Source organism: Eulemur rufifrons, chromosome 28, assembly GCF_041146395.1.
Source record: "Eulemur rufifrons isolate Redbay chromosome 28, OSU_ERuf_1, whole genome shotgun sequence".
NCBI classification, from domain to species: Eukaryota; Metazoa; Chordata; class Mammalia; order Primates; family Lemuridae; genus Eulemur; species Eulemur rufifrons.
The window spans coordinates 42,545,980-42,563,095 of record NC_091010.1 but is presented as its reverse complement, the minus strand read 5'-3'; the positions used below and the strand labels follow the sequence as shown (position 1 = coordinate 42,563,095).

The window sequence follows — 17,116 nt, the reverse complement described above, 5'->3', positions numbered from 1 at the left end:
AAATCCTTTGCTTGGTTAATAGTTCTATACTATCCTTCTTGACATGGAGACCTTTCTGATAGCTGTCCTGTCTTTCTGCCTCCCAGTGAGGCAGGGCAGGGGGAGGAGCTTGGTTTTCCATTTTCAGAAATAGCGTTAATCTAGCACATCTTGCCCAATCAGTTCACTATGACACTTTGTAGGGTACCTTGTGCTTCCTTATCCTCCTTTGCTAACCATGAAAAGAGATGAGGGTGGGTGTGGGCATAGCCAACTAAAAGGTAAGAGGACAGAAGGTGGTGGGGTAGCGAAGCACACATGCAGGGACCTGGGGACTCAGGGACCCACTACACACCAGGTTTCAAAACGTCATGGTATGCTCTGCCAACTCTCCACCTTCAAAGAATTTGATTTCACTGAGATCTATCTGCAAGAACAGAACTACCTATAAAAGTAAGGAAGGAACAGGTAATAAGGAGATGTATCTCAATAAATAAATCTTACTCCCTGGTCCACAGCTGGTAGCAAGAAGTTGGCAGAGGGATGTAGGAGAGAAGGTGGCAGAGGGATGAGATAGAAGTACCAAAGGAAGGGATTCCTGGGCTCATAATGATCCCCTTAATTAGAGATGCCATACACGCCTTCTCTTTATTTTGACACCCTCCCAAGCTGCCTCCCAACTTCCTGCCTATAATTCATTGTCTTCCTTTGAGACACTTGTCATCCAGCCTGGACTCTGGACAACAGCAAAGTTCATAAGGATGCCTTCCTTAACCTTCATATATCAGTATTCCGTGACTCTTTTTTAATCTCCATGGCAGAAAATTTTGGAATTATCATCTCCTCTGTCCTCAGCAAACTTCTAGTGCCTTGACATTGGTCTAGTGCTGTGGTCAGCACTTTACCATGGCACCCAGCAGCTAAAGATTCCCTCACGAGTCACCCTGACTTCCCACCACATGCACTTCCCAGTCCTCAACCCGGGCAAACTCAACCATCCATTCATTTCCTCAGCTTCTGGGCCACTATATAATGACACCAACAATTATGCTACTGAGTGATGGGGCTATTGCTAATTCCTGTTATCTAACTTCAGCTAGGCCCTCGGGGCGGCTTTAAACTTGACATGAAGTTATTTATTTTTCCCAAAACAACTCAACGGTCCTCTTTTCCTTGGCAGTGTAGCTTTCCTATTCTTCCCACACTTCCAAATACCCTTTTCTTTCCCCACAGTTGTTCAATTGTTTCTTAACTTAGAAACAATTAAGGCCACGTGCCAGGAACTCCCTCAATTCAAATGCCTTGTATTTCTTCCGCCTTGTCCTTCTTCTCTGAGAATGACATGTGCCTTCTCCTCTCCAAGGCCCACCTAGGTTTGTGATTAGATCTACTCTTGTCTCCTCTAGAACTCGCATCAGTTGTTATCACCACCTTCAATCCCTTTTTCCCGCTGACTTACTTGCCTAACCAAATGTTTGATTTCCTTTATTCTTAAAAACAAACAAATAGGACTTCCCTTCTCCTTTACACTGCAAACCCTCACTACCATCCACTTTAGTATGTGCCTTCTCTGCAGGGTAGACCCCAGAGCCTGGCCCCTTCCTCTGTAAATGTGGCGACTATATCTTCGGATCAAAAACCAGGCCACCGGGTCTGTCCAAATTAACAAAACCACAGAAAAATGGAAACCAGGTCCATCCTGGGAGATTCTGGTTCTTTGATCACAGCATCTCTGTTGATGGTCTGGGCTCTGATGTTCTCACCTCAACTCATCATCCCCTTCTAAGCAACCCAACTGCCTCTGGAGGATAGCCCAGGGAAAGTTCTGGATGCTATTTGCTATTTAATTGAGTTGTTCCCCTTTTGGAAGAATGCTTTCAGTGACAATCTAAAAGTATTGTTAAGAGAAAGCTTTAAAGTTTGAACAACATTGCTCTCCAGTGATGCGATTCTAGACTTATCTTAAACATGCTCCAGGCAAAACTTTCTGTTTTGTCTCCCTGTAAAATCCACAGTGTCCAAATGATCACTTCTCTTTGACTGTGAAAGGCAAGCGATTAAGTAAGGAATTGATTCTACACATTTTAATCCATCTTTTGGACCAAACTACCAAAAATCTACTGCAGCAAAAAAGCGGGGACTACCAGATTATATTTGGTTCTTTCTAAGCTCATATTTGAAAAAAATATAAAAATCAGGCAGATGCTCAAATTCAGTCTACGTGGCCTCACTCTCCAACTTTCTGAAAAGTTTAGAAAGTAACTAGATTTCCTGAAAATTGAGTCAGAATGTGGCCTGATGACAGGAGTTTTTAGGTATCTAGATATATCCACTGAGAATTTATACATAGTGGAGTTAGCCACATATAGGTACTCTCCTCAGAAATAACCAACTCTAAGACATGATCTCAAACTACAGCACTCTGCAGAGGACATAAAAGTAACTCCCAAATCTTATGCAATAGCCACTTCCCTAATATGTAAGAGAAGAGATAATGTAATGATATGTAAATAATGTAAGATAATATACTGGGAACTGCAATATATCCTGATATATAAATCATGTGCTATTACAATGAATGACAAGTCTAGTGATTGGTGGAAAACATCAATAAAGGAGACCTAAAAAAATTAAATAAAAGAAGAAAAAGAAACCTGTTCAGTGTAACCCTAATAAATCTAGTGGCCCCATGTGTCTCAGTATAAGCATGACATCACACTCAAAGGAAACACAAATCTAATTCAAGAAACCTGGAAACATAATGTAGACCTTTCATGTAGGTTTCTGTAAAGCAGTATTACTCAGGGATTTTATATCATGCACCACAAAGAAGCATCCTAGAAGTCTTCTTGGGACGGAATCTTCTGTCCCCCAAGTTCCACACTTTTAGCAGCTGTTAAAAATATTTCCCACTGTCTCTTGCCCTTGCTGAGCTCTCCTTATTATCTCCTCTCTCCTCTTCACATGCCACATTGTCCCAGTGCTCAGCTGTAGATCATCCCAAGGCCTTCCTCTCTGCAACATGGGCTACTCCACAATGGATTGAAGACCTAGTAGTTCTAGGACCCTGATCTTTACTCGTCATCCCTGCAGCAAAGTTTGTAAAGCCCACTGGACACCATAGTTTTTCTCTTGTGAAAGCATTTTTAGAAATAAAATTATCCACCTCACTTACGGTCACTGTTTGCTCTCAGCCCCATGGTCTCAGTAGTTATTCTACAGCAGAACAGCGCTATCTCTCTGGATACTATTACAGCCTAGAAGTATTTGCCATGAAACATAGTAACTTCAAATTCTGATTCTCTGCTCAAATAAAAGCTTCCTGTACAAAGTGCTTTATATGGATTAATTCAGGAGATAGACAGTGTTATTATCCATATTTTATTCATGAGAGAACTATTCATGATCACATAAGGTCACTTAAATAGTACGTCAGAGAGCTGGGATTTCAGCAGCATCTATTTGACTCCAGAGCTCATGTTCTCGGTCACTCGAGGTCTTGCCACACTGGCATTCTGGTTTATAGATGCATCTCAAGTGGTTTTACTTAGAATAAATCAATTCCTATTCTGGTTTACTTGGAGTGATCTGATAAAATGACCTCTTTAAACTGCAAAGGTAAGGATTTGACCCAGAGGGTGGACAGTTCCCTTCTTTGGTCAGCCTGGAGCTATCGCTTCAACCACGACATTACAGGTACATGATGGTGTAGCACACAGAAACTCACCAGTGCCCTCTCCTTTCCTTCCCATCAGTATTTAAATCAGGATCCTCCAAAGTGTATGACACTGAATTTATGCAAAGCATGATTTCTTGGTTAATAACTTAGGGAAATACTGGGTTAAACAGGCCTTTTTTTTTTTTTTTTTTTTTTTTCATTTTTAACTGCAGGACTTCTTGAAGCCTTTAATAATCCCCATGAATGGAATGCAGTATCATAGCACACAGTAGCCCCTCTCAACCTTGTTGACTGTGTCTGTACCATTTATGTGGGAATTACAGTCTCTTCAAAATGTTTCCCATCATACTCGGCACTTCTCCATGGGGAAAATGGGGCCTGAGGAGTTTGTGAGATTGATGGTTCCAAGAAGGGCTTCAGCCTCCACGTTGCCGGAATCCTATGTAAGGATCTAAGGTGAGAGACCTGTGGCTTACTCAGGGAACTGTAAGTTATTCCCCACTGCCGAAGCCTACATTAAGACAGAGGGAGCATCACTGTAGAAAACCAGGAAGGAAGCTTTACTTTCTGTACAGCACTAGAGAAAGGGGCGGCTCATGAAGAACAAAGGATGATGGGAGGATCAAAATATATATGCATCCTAGACTTTTGGTCTGGGGTGGATCTAGGCATCACCCCACCTCGAGTGAGGAGAATCCCAGGCCAAGTCTTTGCTTGAGGGACGCTGCTCTGAGAAGCTCGAGCACCCCCACCAGCCCTCCTGTCACCCCAGCAACCTCTCCTTCCTTCCCTGGCTCCCTCCCCTTCTTCCCTCCTTCCTGGTGATCGCCAGCCCCTGACCATGTCTATAAGCTGCCATTCCCAGAGGCTGTCCATGAATAGTGCAGCCCAGAAATACCCAGGCAGGGCCAAGGGATAAGCCTCTAAACTTGGTGAGCATTTCTTCTTAATAATTGTTCACCTAATGCCCTGGGGTACAGTGCCTTTGGGCAATCCCTCCCCCAGGGTTAGTTTTCTTTTTTAAAAAATGCTTGTTCAGATCCTGATCCCACCCAGGAGCCTTGGGGTTGGACTGCAGTCCAGCAAAACTTGCCACTTTCCATTTATTTCTCTTTTTGCTTTTGGTCCTTATCAAAAGTAAAAGCATTTGGTCTTTCTTGCTATGCTTCCTACGAAAATCTAGAGTTTACAAAATTATCTCACATAATCTCTGCATAATGTGAGACAGTCATGACAGGTAGGAATTGATAATCTTATTTTTTTTTTTTTATGAAGCTAGAGTTAAGTTGTTATGGGACTTGCCCAAGAATCCAGCTTGTGCGTGGTCAGCCCTGGAATTGGCAAAAGCTGAGAGAACCTGAAGATTCTGGCTCCTGGCCCAGTACCCAGCATTACCCCAAGCTGAGCCTGAGTTATTTTGGGCGTGCCCCGTGTCCAGGAGCCGGCCTTATTAGCTGCTGATGCATCTAAATGGGTTTAAGAAACTCTAAGAAGGAATTCATTCATTCATTTATTGAGTGCCTACTATGTGCCAGGCTTTGTTTCAGGCTACACTGATGCTGGGATTTAGTGAACAAAAACAGAGCCCTGTTCATATAGAACATCGTAGGAGAGGACACAATAAACAACAAACATAACAAATGAGTCATGATGCATATTGGAAGGTGATAAAAGTGCTATACTGAAAATCAGAAGGGGGCTCCGGAATGTGGGTGGGGAAGGTGCACTGTTACATAGCACGTATTTAATTTCAACTAGAATGTTGTGATTTCCTCAAGTTTTTCTGCAAAAGTGGTCAAAACTTTACCCTCCAGGATGCTCTTGGCTTGTTCATCCTAATCCTCTTCTGGCATCTCAACAATAGCCAATAACATAGCCCTTGCTCCCCATCATTTACTATCATTAAGTAATGCATTTAATTCTCACAAAGAGCCCTATAAGGTGGGTGTGATTATCCCCTTTCCATAGATGATAAAATAGAGGTTAGAGTGGTTAAGCAATTTGCCTAAAGACACCCTGCTACTGAGAGATGGGGCTGGAATTTAAATCCAACCGTGACTCCAAAAATCTATTATACTCAGCATTGAGGGATCTTCTGCAGAGGAGATGCATTGCCCTGATTTCCCCAAGTCATTCTCTCTCTCTCTCTCTCTCTCTCACACACACACACACACACACAGAGAGAGAGCTCTTTTCTCTTCTGGGTAGGGCGTGAAATTGAAGAATTAGCCAGGATTATACTTCATAGGAATCTGACTTTAGAAGGCACCCCCTCCCCAAGCCAGCTGAGCAACCTGCTAAACACGACTTTAAATTATATCCTATCAAAACCTGGGACAATTTCCATGTGGCTCTGCTTCTGAAACTGTATCTTTCATTCCCATTCTCTGTGGGTGGTGGTGAAATGGGCACAAGCTTTGTTGCAAGGCAAAACAAAATTTTAAGCACGCATATCCTTTGTCCTAGCAATTCCACTTCTAGGATATTATCACCCAACAGAAATTCTTATAAAAATATAGCCAAAGTGAGGTAAATTTATATGTACTGAAATCGAACTTTTTTCATAAAAAGTTTAGGTGAAAAAAGCAAGTTTAGAACAATGGAATATGATCCTACTAGAGGAAAAACAAATTCTATAAATGTAGGTAACATGTTTGCATGTCTGTCTAGTACATACCAAACTAATAACAGTGTTCCTATATCAAACAGTTCTGTTTTGCTTAACTTGTTTATAATGCACATTTAACAATAATCTTAAAAATAGACCAAAATGATATCTGAAAAAAATTCACCCAGAGAACAAAACCTCAGTCTCCCCTCATGCTCAAAAAACTGGTTCAGCATTTTGGCTGTTCATTTTTTTTCCCCAATAAATATTGCAATATTATTTTTTAAAAGTTTCTTTAAGTTATAATTAGAAAAAAAAGTAGGAAAAACTTATGATATTTACTCTGTCCATTTTCTTTTGATTTAAATTAATTTTGTAGATAGTAACTTTTAAAAAATCAAATTTTCAATTGTACAATTCTAATCATATAAAATAAGAGAGCAAGAAGGAAACTGATTTCTTTTTATAAATGATTCAGAGTTGGCTTAAAAATACTAAATGTCAGGCAGAGCTGAAAATTGCTTTCAACAGGGAAGTGATGGGTATAGCAAAAGGTTAGTTAATTTGATATTTTACCTCATTATCTGTTATTGGTTTTCAAAGTAACAAAATCAATCTTGCAAGAAACACGTCTGTCTTGTCTTCAACATTAGGTGGAAAAGATGAATTCACAAAACCAATGAAGCATATTATTTCTAAGTCAGTATTTGAAAAAGAAAAAAACCAATACGCCTAGACTAAGAGTTAAGATGTACTCAGATATAATAATCTACCAGACAGAACCTCAGAGTAGAAAAAAAATCCGACAGAGTTCTCATTACAAAAAAACAACTTTTCCCCCTGATTTCCAAAGAAATATGCACTCACTATGAAAATGTAGAAATTATAAAGTATAAAGAAGAAAATTAGAATAATCAATAATCCTGTGCCCAGAGATAATCTCTTCTGTTTGTTGTAGCATTTCATATTTTTCCTATAAATACACACAGTGTTTATAAAATTAGGATCAAAGAACACTTTTTTTTTCTAATTTAAAAAAAACAAACTTTACAGTGCACATTTCCCCAACTCTAAAACTAGTCTGATAATATTTGACTTTTAATGGCTCTTGTTATGTTTACATTTTTAACATTATAAATAACACTGTGATAAACAATCTTGTAAATATATCTTTACATGTGCTTATTAATAACATTGAAAGAGAGAAATTCCCTACCCATACTGGGAAATTTCCAGGGAGCAGTATTTTCTCATCTGTTCTTTTTATATCACATTAACTAACTTTTATCAGTTATTTCTCACTGATGGCTTATCTATTTCAGATTACACTGGGCAAAAAAAAAAAAAAAAATTGAGCCAAAATGCATATGGTAAGCTGTAATAATGTATTGTCCTGTAAAGTGGAAAATGGCATTATTAACTCAAAGTTAACAGGAGGGGAACTCTGGAGTGTTATTAGTGGTGATCTTTACCCAGCGGCACCGTCCTGAGGTATGGCTGACCCAGTAGATACGGATCGTTCTAGAACTGAGCCCAAGCAGGCCACCTGAGCTCCAGAGTGGCTGAGCTATTTAAACAGACACTAATTATCCTGAAGGGATTCTGTGTCTCTATTTTATTACAGTCAATATTAGTACTCATAAATAAATTGTAATATTATTAAATAATATATAGTAACCATTCCAGTACTTACTATGTGTCAGGAATTGCACTAAGCTCTCTACAGAGATCTCACTTGGTCCTTCAACCCCTCTCTGCAGATGGCCCAGCACCCCATGCTGTTTTTACTCCCATTAGCAGACGGGGACACAGGTTAAGGACCTGGCTCAACATTACAGTGAGATTAGTGATCGAACCAGTACACATCAGTCCGACACCAAAGCCCAGCCTCCCGAAATCACCGCCCTACACCGACTCAAAGGTCTTTTGCCTTTTAGACACTGTACACAACTGACAATCAGACAGTAAGTGAGGCAGGACTGGAGCTGAATGTTCGAGCTGGAAGGAACTACAGGGATAGCTGGGACGAATTTCCCCCATTTCACAGATCAGAAACCCATGCCTCCGAGAGGTCACACTTCTAGCCCAGGGTCATGGAGCTGATTGGTGGCAAAGCTGGACTAGAATTCAGGGCCCCTGAAACCCAGTCCAGGGCACTCTTTCCACGCCATGGCCTCCCTTACATGGCGTGGTTAGAATCTCAGGTGCTGTAAACTCCAGGGCAGAAGCTACCCCAGAACAGAAAACAACGAAGTGAAGAGTAAAGCCCAATGGTCGTGAGTGAAGTTCTGGGAGTCACTCAGATGTGAGGTCTAAGCCCAGCTCAGTGACCGACTTGCTGCCTGACCTTGGGCATGTTCTAAACAACTATGTCATAGTGATGATGGGAAAGTTAAAATGAGAAAATGCACGTACATGTTTACTACATATTCAGCTCTCAATGTTAGCCATTTTATCATCACCATTAACTCATCATTTGAAAGAGGAAGAAGGAATTCTGGGGCCTGTCATCTTAGAAGCCAGATGAGGAGACCTAGTCATATATCAAACCATTTCAGGCTATGGAAACTTTTGCTTTATTTTTATAACCTGCAACTTGCACCCTCTGGTGTGGTGCCCACCATAATAAAAAATTTTTTAAAGATCACATCTACTCATATAAAAAGAAATGCCCACAATCGTCTTGCCACACACTGTAATAATGGATCCCTCAATTAACCCCCCCAAAAAACAAAAAAAAAACTGCTGTTCTTAACTCTGCAGCTCTTCCCTCTATGAAGAGAACAGTTGTGACATAATAAAATAATATAGATAGATAGATACATAGATAGTCTCTGCCCACAGCTCCTGACAGAGAGCTCCTATAACCCTTGTAATTTCCAGAGTGATAGGGATGCTAGGAGCATCTTTTGTTCTAACAATTGGTCTTTGACCTCAGTTCCTGACACAGAGTTGTTGGAGTTTCCTGGGTGACAGGAGTGTCTTTTGTTCTAATGAGGTGACTTTTGGTTGGCTCCTGGATGGCAGCTTCAGGATGGGGGCTGGTCACCAGAAAGACCAAACCATGATTAGAAGCTTGGAACTTTTGGGCCTACCCCTCCATCCTCTGGGGAGGGGAAAGGGGCTGAGATTGAGTTAATAATCTATCCTGCCCAGGGGATGCAGTTCCCTAAACCACAAGGGTCCTAGAGCTTCTGGGCAGATGAACACATGGAAGGTGGAGCACCCAGAGAGGGTGTGGAAGCTCCTTACCTCCTTGCCCACCCCTTGCCCTGCGAACCTCTTCATCTGTATCCTTTGTAACAAACTGGTAAATGTAAGTAAAGTGTTCCCTGAGTTCTGTGAGCCATTGGAGCAGGTAATCAAAACTGAGGGGGGGCGGTTATGGGAACCCCTGCTGTGTAGCCAGTTTGGTCAGAAGCACCCCAGGCCCAGGGCTTGTGACTGGTGTCTAAAGTGGGAGCAGTCCTGCAGGACTGATTCCGTACCTAACCCGTGGCAGCTGAACGCCACATAGAAAGTGCCAGAACTGAATTATAGGACATCCAGCTGGTGTTGGGAGAGTTGGACAATCAGTTGTTTTTGTAGAAAAACCCCACACATTTGGTGTCAAAAGTGTTGTGAGTATAGAGGAAACCGTTTTTCTTTTAATATTAATATCCCGTCTAGCTTGGCATTATCAGCAAAGCCCATCAGGATGTCAAATCAGTCTCAGAGTAAAATCCTTTTGTGCTAAAATATGGCTGAGCTATTTATGTCCATTCCTTTTAAAATTGAGATATAATTCATATACCATAAAATTTAGTTTTTAAAGTGTGCAATTCAATGGTTTTCAGTATATTCGCAGAGTTGTGTAACCATTACTATAATCATTTAGAACATGTGCATCACCCCCCAAAACATGTAACACCATACATGTTAGCAGTCACTCCACTCCCCTATTCCCACCTCACATTAGCCCCTGACAACCACTAATCCACTTTCTGTCCCTATGGATTTGCTTATACTGGACATTTCATATAACAGAATCATAGACTATGTGGTCCTTGTGACTGGCTTCTTTTACTTAGCATGATAATTTCAAGGTTTATCAATGCTGTAGCATGTATCAGCACTTCATTTCTTTTTATGACAGAATCATAGTCCATTGTATGCATATACCACATTTTGTTTAGTCATCAGATGGTGAACATTTGGGTTGTTTACATTTTTTGGCTATTATATATAATACAGTTATGAACATTTGGTTAAAATTTGTGTGTGAACGTATGTTTTCCTTTCTCTTGGGCATATACCTAGTAGAGGATTCTTGGGTCACATGGTAACTCCTATGTTAGCATTTGGAGGATGCTCAAATTGTTTCCCACAGTGGTTGCACCAATTTACATTCCCACCAGCAATGTATAAGGCTCCACTTTCTCCACATCCTCATCCTCACCAACACTTGTTCCCCCCCACACCATTTTCCACCCTAGTGGGTGTGAAGTAGTATCTTATTATGGTTTTTTTTTTTTTTTTTTTTTTTTTTGTTGTTGAGACAGAGTCTCACTTTGTTGCCCAGGCTAGAGTGAGTGCCGTGGCGTCAGCTTAGCTCACAGCAACCTCAGACTCCTCGGCTTAAGCGATCCTACTGCCTCAGCCTCCCGAGTAGCTGGGACTACAGGCATGCGCCACTATGCCCGGCTAATTTTTTCTATATAGATTTTTAGTTGTCCATATAATGTCTTTCTATTTTTAGTAGAGACGGGGTCTCGCTCTTGCTCAGGCTGGTCTCGAACTCCTGACCTCGAGCGATCCACCCGCCTCGGCCTCCCAGAGTGCTAGGATTACAGGCGTGAGCCACCGTGCCTGGCCTTATTATGGTTTTGATTTGCATATCCTTAGTGATTAATGATGTTGAAGATCTTCTCATATGCTAATTGTCCATTTGTATATCTTTTTAAAAATTATTTTTTAAATTTTATTTCAAAACATTAAGGGGGTACAAATGTTTTTGTTACATGGATAGTTTTTGTAATGCTTAAGACAGGGCCATTAGTGTGCCCATCACCTAAATAGTGTTCATTGTATCTGTTAGGTGGGGTTTTGTCCCTCCCCTTTTCCCCCTCCCTGTTGATTTCCAATGACTTTTACTTCCTTCTGTGCACATTGGTGTGCCCATTGGTTAGTTCCAATTTATTAGTGAGTACATGTGGTGTTTGTTTTTCCATTCCTGAGACACTTCACTTAGGATAATGGTCTCCAGTTCCATTCAAGTTGCTGCAAAAGACATTATTTCATTCCTTTTTATGGCTGAGTTATACTCCATGGCATGTATATATCACATTTTCTTTATCTACTCATGCGCTGATCAACACTTAGGTTGATGGAATTGTTTTCTTAATCTCATTTTTGGGTTGTTCATGGCTAGTTTATAGAAATACAACAGGTCTTATATCCTGTAACCTTACTGAACTCATTTATTAATTCTAGTAGTGTTCTTGTGTATTCCTTAGGGTTTTCTATATATGACATCATGTCATCTATGGACGGCTTTATTTCTTTTTCTTGCCTAATTGCCCTGGCTAGAACCTATAGCACATCTTTGTCTGGTTCCTGACCCAAGCTTTTAGTCTTTCACCATTATGCATAATGTTAGCTGTGGGTTTCGCATAGATGCACTTTATCAGGTTGGGGAAGTTCCCTTCTATTCCTATTATGTTGAGTGTTATTTTCATGATAGGGTGTTAGGTTTTGTTAAATGCTTTTTCTGTGTCTATGGAAATAATCATCTGGTTTTTGTCTATTATTCTATTAATATGACATATTAATAGATAATATTAATATTAACATTGATCCATTTTTATATGTTTAACTCTGCCTTCACTTTTATATGAATACATGACTAACTTAAGTACAGTGTAACCAAGAAGAGCTTTGTATAAGACCAACATTTATTGTCTATTTGCAATTCTGGCTGTCACATGGGCCCGTACAGATGGCAAACTGGGACATGACTATAACCATGACTTCAAATCACAAACACTCTATTTTTAAAATTTGTTTGTTTTAAAGAAAGAAAATACATATATTTTTTAAAAAATTAATGTTGAACACATACTCCTTCTTGTTGTTTGTTATCATAATCACATTTTCAACCCTTGACGAGTATCAGTTAAAATAGCTCTATGACTTAAAAGAAAACCAGTGCATGATATTTCTGATTTAGAACATATTGTTGCAGAAATGACCTGTACCAGACTTTGGGTAGGTCAAAGTCACTTAACTTAATGAGAAAAACACATATGGACTTGGAAACATTTTTTTTCCCCTACAAAAGCCAACAGTAATGGTACTGAGAATATTACTTGCTAACCCTTACAGAACCTGCTGTTCAGCTAAGAATGTTACTTGCTAAAATTTTACTTAAGTATCTTACTTAGTCCTACCAGCAACTCTATGGCTGATGTATAATTAATATTCAATTTATAGCCAAGGAAACAAAGAGGGGTTAAATAACTTTCCCAAATGTTCACAGGTAGTGAGGCCAGAATTCTGAACCACACCCAGGTAACTCCAAAGCCCATGCTCTTTAACCATTCCTGACAGTTTGGGTATCAGAGTTTCATTTATGTGGGAACTCAAAACTGTTCATTTCCATTTTTCAACTGAAATGGGACCAAAACCTGGAAGGTTATAGATTTGCAGTGTTCCACTTGTTGACCAAATTGTATTAAAAGTCTAGTACTCATTGAGCACTTACTATGTGGATTCAACCTATGTGATGTACCTAATCTAGTAGTGGACAAGGCTATATAGGAACTGTTTTATATTTAATTATGTATTTAATGATTTTTGACTATGATGATTTAAGTAGAATATCTTTACTGATAAAGTCAAACCCACTTTTAATAGGAAAAAACAGCTATGCCGAAGTGACTAGTGACCCATTTGGGGACATTATGATTGGGTGCATTAAAATCACCATAAAGATGTTACATGGAGAGAGTTTGATAATCTGCAACTTTAAGCCCAACCTCATGGCCCTCCCTGTGAGTCCTGGCTCAGGACACTACACTATCGTGGCTTTGTTCTTAACTCCAGCCATGGTACTGGCGTCTGGGCCTCCTTGCAACCTTTCAGCCTGAACTCACAGGGCTCAGTCCTCTGATCACCTGTCTCTCATTCTCAAGTTGTAACCATTACAGCTAAGCAGACGGCTTGCAAATGTATAACTCCAGTTTTGACCTCTCACTCCAATCAAATCCTGATGCTTCTGTGGGGAGTATCTACTTGAATGTCCCAGCATCTCAACATTAAGACATCCAAACTGGATCTAACTTTTCATATTCTTTTTATAAAAGCACTACCTTCACTTTTCCAGGTCCAAAATCTTAAAGGTATTTGTTATTCCTCCATGTCCTGGGCAGAGTTTGTATCTATTCCTCCACCAGTTGTCTTGAGAATTGGTCCCTTCCTGTCCATTCTCCTGGCTCCTACCTGCATGCATGTTTGCAACAGTCTCCTGATTGTCCTGTGCTGTGAAAGACCAAGAGGAATCCTGAGGAAACCCCCCTTGGGCCAAAGTCTAGGGGATTAGAAAGGCCACTTGGCCCTGTGAGATGATGGCCATGATGGCAGTGCGAGGTGGGAGGATGGAGTCCAGCCCAGTGAAATGTGTAAAGAAAATACCCATGGTTTACACAGGTCTGGGACAGACCTCCCATTTCCTTCCCAAGATCAGTTTCTCTGATTTGGTGTAAAACAGCCATAGGACCTAGAGGAACAGCTGTTGGCCTCTCTCTGGTGAGCCTGAGCAGTACAGACACAGGAGGCATTGGCCCCCACAGCTGGACATGGACAGCCCAGGCTGTCACACCTGCCATCTGTGACCTCCCTGCTGGACTGCTGCCAGCTCACTGTGCAAACCAGGGCTGCGGGCCTGAGAGCCTTGGACACCTTCATTCACTGCAGATGCCTCCTCCTACCAGAGGCCTCCCCAGGGCTGCATACCAAGTAAAGGAGTGTGTTCAGGGGCCTGGGCTTTGAAGTAAGAGAGACCCAAGTTCAAGTCCCGGCTTAGCCTCTCTCTAGTTGCTTAATCTTATAATTAACCTTTCAGAGCAGGGCAGGTCACCCAGTCAGCTTCCCGTGAACTCCCTGCTAGAAAGAGTACACGCATCACTAAAGATATGAGATGATGGTACAAATCAATTTTCCTAAACTCCTCACAGGTAAAATATCCTATGTGGCTAGAATGAATACTTTGGCACACTTCTGAGGTTGGAAGTGGGGTGAGGTCACCGTGTCATCTTCTAATAGCCTGCTAAAACAGGATACCTACTAAATCTAACCACACGGCCTTGGGTTTGTGGACCGGGGCTGGCGAGTTTGGGGACAAAAGAGAATAGCTCAGGACAACAGAGGGGCTAAAGCCACCAGCTATCTTCTCTTTTCTTGGTCTCCTTCTTCAATAATTGAAATTTGTAGAAGTAGCAACTTAGCCTCTAAGCCTCAGTTTTCTCACCTTTGAAATGGGGCTCATAATTCTACCTCGCCAGGTTGTTTGAGGATTACATGAGACACACCTACAACACTCATCAGTGGCTGGGTTATTAATGGAAGGCCTGCATGTTTCCATGTGAACTCCCAGCAGGTTGTCATATACACTGGAAGTTTGTTAATATTTACTTATAGGTCATTTATACACATAAGACATGTGGCTCCTTTATTCTGTTGAAGTCTTAATTACTCATTGGTCAGTTATTTCTTTCAGGGCAATTTCCTTTTTGTCTACAGTTACAGATATAAATATGAAAAATACTGGGAGATTATATTTTGACAGCTGGTGGATTGTATCTAGTTACTCTGTAATCCCTTCACCTAAAGGGGCCCAACTGGCCAGCTCTGCTCTCTCTAAAGAAACAGTCATCACCAGAACTGCCCTCTGGCCACTCTGAGTGGCTTTTACCATTGTTGCCTACAGACCCTGGGCACCCAAGAGAATGCCCAAACATTTTATCCATGGCTGGGAGTATTTTAAAGTTGATCTTCAAACTGAATGAGACCAAGGGATTGCAGATAGAAGGCAGGGGAGAAAAGATTAAGGTTGCACAATTAATAACTGGCATGGCTGGGACTTGAACCCAGATTTTATCTGAGAAGTACAGTTTCTGACTCATGAGGTCTCAGACAAGGCATGAGATTCTGCTGGTTCTGGGACCACACTTTCAGTTGCAGGAAGGTTGATGCTGGTAAAGCACTTAGAAGAGTTTTTGGCATGTAGTGCCTGGTCCAATAAAGGGCAGTTGTTAACGATTGCTGTTGTTTTTTAGTACGTGCAGTGACTGAGCCGCATGTAGCTCTCAGAAATTGCCAAGTGGCATCTGGGTTTAGAAGTTAGTTTTCTGTGAACTTGATTGGCTCAGATCAGTGCCCTAAGGGGTCAAAGACTGACTCAAGTAGGGTGTGAACTGACTACACCAAGATTTTTTTTTTAGTCAGGATCTCACTCTGACACCTGGGCTAGAGTACAGTGGCATCATTATAGCTCACTGCAACCTCAAATTCCTGGCCTCAAATGATCCTCCTGCCTCAGCCTCCCAAAGTGGTAGGATTACAGGCGTGAGTCGCTGTGCCCAGCCCACACCAAGCTTTTAAAGCTACCTTCTGGGTTGAGGATTAGACTTCAAGGTAGAGTGGAACAAACAGGGACACAGGGATGGAAGGATTGGGGTCCTCTGTGGAGATGTCAGAGGGTTCTGGAAGAGACAAGGCAGCCATGCCAGCAGACTCTTCTCAGATTGCTGGTTTAATCTCTCCCAGTCCAGACATTCAGGGCAGAAGCAAGAACTAGAATAAGAACTGGAAGTCCTACAACTAAGTCCCTGGCAAGGCTGATCTGTGACCCACTTTTGATAAATGAGGTCTGTGCCTTGCTGAATGTGTCTGTTTCTGTGCATCTGTGTGCCCTTGCCTTCTCTTTCCTTCCCCTTCCCCTTTCTTTCCCTCCTTTTATCCCCTTTTCCCATCCTCCCTTCCCTCCATCCTTTCTCTGTTTTCTTTTGAAAGGAACATTTTGCATTAAAGCATTTCATCTTCCTCATGGCTTAGCTAGAAAAGGGGAAAAGGGATTTGCCTGTGCGCGATCCAGTGAGCTAGGCAGGAAGACGGAGGGGCCTCCCAGGACAGGCTGATGCACCTTGGCACAGTGGGAAGGGCCTGGCACGGATGGGACAAACAAGCCGGGAAGGCAAGAGCCCGGAGGAGCTGCTGTCCCCGGTCCCTGCCTCCTGAGGTTTGCCTTGACGCAGGGCCCATCGCAGCTTCCGACCAGGGCGCCCTTTCTGGTTCTGCTTCCCACAGCCCCTGCGTGTTCCCACACTCCTGCCGGACCTGACCCTCCAGCCCCTACCCTGAGCCCCGTCCTGCGGCTAAGCCTTTGCTCTTGCCATTTCTCAGTGCCTTCTTCTCTCCATCTCGACATTTTTTGGCCAGTGATCTAATCACTCTATACATATTAATTCATCTGTTTTATCCCAGTATAACTCCCTGTGGCAAGTGTCTGCATTGTCCCCTTTGATAAGTAAGACGATGAAACTTAGGAAGAGAGGAGTTAAGTAACCTGCCCCAGACCATGCAGCTCGTATGTGGGTGATCTGGGATTCCGGTCTGCCACCAAACCCCACTTTCTTCATCTCTGACCTCTGCCTTGTGTATCCCACTACCACGTAACCACCTGTTCACACGTCTGTCTCTGGCAGCTGAATCACCAACTCTTAGAGTTAAGAACAGTGCTTTTTCTCACTGTTTGCAGTTCTAGCTAGAGTAGGGCCGTGGCAGGCACGCTACAGATGTTTCCTATGTTGTGC

At 41.8% G+C, this 17,116-nt stretch overlaps 1 protein-coding gene across 1 annotated transcript in view; it reads right to left on the bottom strand.

Moving 5' to 3' along the window:
- Positions 1–17,116, bottom strand: part of PLCE1 (phospholipase C epsilon 1) — a 252,787-nt gene that overhangs the window by 129,853 nt on the left and 105,818 nt on the right. The window lies entirely within an intron of this gene.